This window comes from Panicum virgatum, chromosome 3K, assembly GCF_016808335.1.
Source record: "Panicum virgatum strain AP13 chromosome 3K, P.virgatum_v5, whole genome shotgun sequence".
NCBI lineage: Eukaryota > Viridiplantae > Streptophyta > Magnoliopsida > Poales > Poaceae > Panicum > Panicum virgatum.
Window position 1 is genome coordinate 42,233,332 of NC_053138.1, and position 5,008 is coordinate 42,238,339.

Consider the following 5,008-nt stretch of genomic DNA (forward strand, 5'->3'; position numbering starts at 1 on the left):
GAAGGTGATGATGCAGCAAAAAAGATCGCTGAGGCTGAGGCTGAAAAGAACAAGATGGAGGAAACCAGGAAGCTGAAACAGCAAAGAGCAAAAGAGGCTATAAAGAACAAGAGGGTGAAGGCCCAGCTAGCAAAAGATAACCAAGCTTTACACGATGAACACGAGAAAAAGTTGATCTTGTTGCGCCAGCACGCTGAGGAAGAAATTCAAAGGTTGAAGAGTAGTGTAGTTGATGCAGAGGTAGGCCCCAGTGCCGCAGGTGCTCTAGGGTTCCCAGAGGATCCAATTGACGAAATTAACTCCCAGACCCCACCGTTCGGCTGTCTCAAGAGGAAATGGAACAAAGTTCACAGGATTTCAACTAGTTCTAGAGGATGATCTACAAGCACATTGGGCAGAGGTTGAAGAAGAGGCCAAAGGAGTACATATCACCCTTCAAACTGCCAGGGTGTCGCCCGAATGTTCCATTGACTAAGGCACTTGCATTGCGGAACAAGATTGCTGCTGATCCAGCGTTAAAAGAGTAAGCATAAACACAAATCAACTGGCATTTTTTTCTTTTTTTTCTTTTTGCCTGCAAGCAGCAGTACAATCCTGCACATACAGTTGCTAATACATTTTTTTTTGCTTTTGTGTTTTTCAGGAAAGTTTTGATTGACTTCAGCATTTTTTTGCTCTTTTGATGGAGACTCTTCGGTACTTGACTTTATTGTGCATTGCCTTCGCTACGATGACATTGTCCACAAGGAAGACTCGGTGGGATACAGGGTGTTTTTGACAACCGGGTTCTTTGTAAGTCCCCCACCCAGCCCCCTGATTATACAACATTTTTTCACCTGCTGTTTTAACCTCTTTTTTTATCTCACTAGTCTTTTTTTCTCTCTCTGCCCATTGTGATTCAAATTATATATCCTAGTGTCAGGCAATGTCCGTTCAGAGCATCTACATGGACGATGGAGTAACCGAGACCGACGATTTCAAGACGTTGTGGTAGTGCCTGGAATCAGAAATTGAGCATTATGAGGACATATTGAAGGCAAAGCTGGTTAGTTTACTTTTGCATTTGTTTAACTATCCACTTGCAACTGCTGTAAGTTTACTTTGCAATTGGTTAACTATTACTTGCAACTGCCGTCAGTTTACTTGCAATTGGCCAACTATTCACTTGCAACTGCTGCCAGCTTACTTTGCAATTGGTCAACTATTTTTTTCACATTCACATCAGCCCCCCACATTGCAAGTGATTTGTGAGCCACCACTTTTTTGCTGTTGCTTTTTCACTATGCTTTTGCAACTGTTCTGAAAGTTATTTGCAATTGGGGGCTTAGTCTCGTTTTTTTCATACAGGTATTCATGCCTGCATGCTCAGGGAAACACTACTTTGTGTACTGCATCAATCTCATACACAATCGTATTGATATTCTGGACTCAATTGACTACGTTTGGGGCAACACCTCTCTTAAAACTAGCCACCGTCCGGTCTACAACAAGATATCAATCATAAGTGCTGCATTCTAGAGGGTCACCAATAACAAATTCCCTTGTTTTGAGCGCTGGAGCAGGCCGATGATCGATCTGCCCAAGCAAGCTGGCCCCTGCGATTGCATGTTCTTCCTTTGGAAATACATGGAATATTGGGACAGCGAGCGCCTCAACATTGATATCAATCCGGTGAGCCCTTTCTTTCTGTCTTTTTTTTCGGCCTCTAGCCATGTGTGTGTTTCTCATTTCCTTTTTTGCATTTTTTTGTGTTTGCAGTTCAAGGGGATGATATACAGGGTTGAGCTGATGCACTACAGCATTTTCCACCCCCTGAACCAAGCTGACCTGCCCGATGAACTAGATGTCTACAGGCTTGGCGGAAGGAAGATTGACTGGAGTGGATCCCATTGATGATTCCTCTCTTTTCTTTTGTCTTTCTCTGGAATTGTGTTGCGTGCCATGACGTAGTATGAGCTGTACAAAAAACCTCTCGCTGTAGATACTCTCTATCCTTTTTTTCTTTTTTCAGGCAACTGGACCTGAGTATCTGTTTGTTATGTAGTAGCAACTGTGCGCACCCCTCACTGTGCAACTGTTACACAGCAGTGTCGCAAATCGTGATATGTAAATATATCTAACAAGATATTCATCCATTTTCCAGTTTATGCTCATATTATTCATCTTTTCTTCGCAATATCTGTGATCTGGTCGTCATCACTGATTTTTTTGCAACCGGCATCCATACATATTTTGCAATCACCCCGAACTGATGTTGCAATCACCCCGAACTGATGTTGCAATCTTCATTTTATATACATTTTTTTGCAATCGGTGTACACACATGCTTCGCAATTCTACGAGTAGCTATAAGTGCACTTTAGATGTAATCAAAGTAGCTATAATGTTTGCGCCCATTTTTATATTGGTTTGTCGTCAATGTTGCAACCGATATACATACATGGTTGCAATCCGGTGTACACATTGTTTGCAATTTGGTTAAAACACGTTTTAAGGCACCATTTTTTATTTGATCACAGTTGCTCATCTCATACTGCACATAACAATATTGCACACCACAAACTATCTAGCAGTGCGTGACAGTTGTAATTAAGAAACATAACAATGTTTTTATTGATCATAGTTGCAACATGTTTTTTTACAGTCCAAGATAACACGCACAGGGACTGAATAAATCACTACTTTTGTGTTTTTTGCCCAACGCAATCACGTTACTCCTGGTATTTTACACGCTTAGCTCTCCGTTGACAGCCACTATTTTCTGCGCCTACTTGTCCCACACGTCCATCAGTTGCAGCGCTGCGAGCCCGCGTCACGGGCAGCTCATCTTCACTCAGTTCCTCCTGACTCAGATCACTTTCATCATGCAAATCCTTTTACGATCTTTGGCCAGCCTCTTTTCCTTGGGGGCCCATCATTCTTTTTGGTACTTTTCCTAGTTGCACGCATCTCTACTGATTTGCTTCGATCAGGGTTCATCAGGCATGTTGCGCTGTAATGTGTACCTCGTACTCCACATATGCTGCATTGTCTGTCACCATAGTTCACCTTTGTGTATGTGCTCAGTGAGGTGCCATTAAGCGGAGCCTGAACATCATTTTTCTTATGTTTCCCAGGCCCCCGACCCATTGTGCGTGACATTGGCGGCTCAATTAGCAACATCCCAACATGCATCGGAGTTGAAGATGGTGGTGAATTAGTGCCAGCACTACCAGATTGCTCAACCGATCCACTTGCTGGTGGGGCAGGACCTGATGATTCATCGTCTGCACTTCTCGGGAACAATTCAATGCCTGGAGTAATCTTGTCCAGCTGCATGTTTGCTTCCTCAAAGGCATGGTCTGATTTACTTCCAGCTCTTCCAAACCTCATCAACTTAGGCAGCAGCTTCGACATCCTGCACTGCTCTTTGCTTGCTTGCGCACCGATTCGCACACCGTCGTCTCTATCCCATGTAACTTCTTCTCTTGCATCACGAGTATATCTCTTCAATATGTATCTCTCCGGGATTCTCCTCACTTGAAGGTGTGTGAAAGCTCTGATGATGTGCATGTAGAACAGACCTGCAATTGACAGTGAAGTCAATCAGTTTTTTTGCAACTGTAGTCTACCAGAGTTTGTAATTGCGGACTACTAGGGTTGCAATTGTGGACTACCATAGCTTGCAATTGTGGACTACTAAGGGTTGCATTTGTAGACTACTAAGGGTTGCAATTGTAGACTACCCATAGTTTGCAATTGTGGACTACTGGAGGGTGCAATGGTGGACTACTAGGGTTGCAATTTTGTGGACTACCAGAGTTTTTGCATTTTTTGTTTGATCTACCAGAGTTTATGCATTCTTTTATCCATCAATCAGAGTTGTATTATTGAGCAATATCAATAGCAGCAGCACCACCACCACCATACCTGTATGTTCCCATTGTTTGCACTCGCAGCTATATTCACCAGCATTTTTATCCGCAACCACCCTCAATGCATATTGGGCCCAGCAGAAGCTGCCCTCACCATTTTCATGCTTCACCAACCATCCATTTTCACCCTTGGATCTAGATCGGGTTCAATCACAAACGCTGTGCTGTTATTGTACTGCTTCTTGTACTCTTGGTATACGGCCCTCGTGTACACCCTGCTCAGCTGCTCATCAAACTTTGCTTTGCATGCTCGCACCACTTCAGCCTGCACCACCCATGTTTTTGTTTTGCAGTCAGTATATGGACAGAGCACCAACTGTGAAGTAGTAATATTTGCAATTATCATATTTTAAGCTAATCTTTAGTTTCTTTTTTTTTTGCACTCACCTGGGCGTAGTGTGTCTCCCCGGCGTCCATGTGGTCTACGTGCTAAAGTGAGTCTAACATCCTTTTAGCAAACATGTGCAGGCTTGTACTTTCATTAACATAGCCATCTTTGAGCACCCTGTTCTGGCTTTCCGATCACTGTGTTGATGTCATTCTGCCACAGTACATCCCCTTGAAGTAAGCTGAAATCCACCTCTCCCTTTTTTCCCACAGAACTTTTATTGTAGGGTGTTCAGCAATGCCACATTCATCTACTAACCTATTCCATTCGACTTCGAATTGCGGTGGCCCAAGTGGATAATTTATCAAAGATTCCAATTTTTCTTTCAGTTTCATATCCTTGTGTTGGGTGTAGAGCTGGTCCAGCTCAAACTCCCACGGCCTTAGGATGTGCCAGCAACAGTTTCTGTGATGTGTCTTGTCAAACACCACTTTTATCGCTTGCCTCATAGCTGGATCTTCATCTGGCAGTACACAGTAAACTAGGGGAGACTGTGTCAGACACATGCAGTTTTCAATCCAGAAGGAACTAATATTGCAACCAGATAGAATGAAGTTTGCAATCATTGTGTTGGATAAGAAATATGGCACACCTGTTAGGATTACATGGGGCTGCCGACCACCCATACAGCTCTTGAAGGTCTCAAACAACCACCTGAATGATCCAGTTGACTCATCACCAATCAGCGCTTGCCCGAATGTCACAT

General features: G+C 43.4%; 1 long non-coding RNA gene across 3 annotated transcripts; it reads left to right on the top strand.

The window, feature by feature from the left end:
* The first annotated feature begins 685 nt into the window (after positions 1-685).
* Positions 686-1,674, top strand: LOC120701466. Of its 3 annotated transcripts, none has more exons than XR_005686112.1 (3): positions 686-792; positions 917-1,090; positions 1,348-1,674. It is a non-coding gene; the product is annotated as an uncharacterized LOC120701466 (long non-coding RNA). The 3 variants fall into 3 exon arrangements; XR_005686113.1 differs by having other exon boundaries at positions 1,370-1,674; XR_005686111.1 differs by lacking the exon at positions 1,348-1,674 and having other exon boundaries at positions 917-1,209.
* Positions 1,675-5,008: the final 3,334 nt, after the last annotated feature.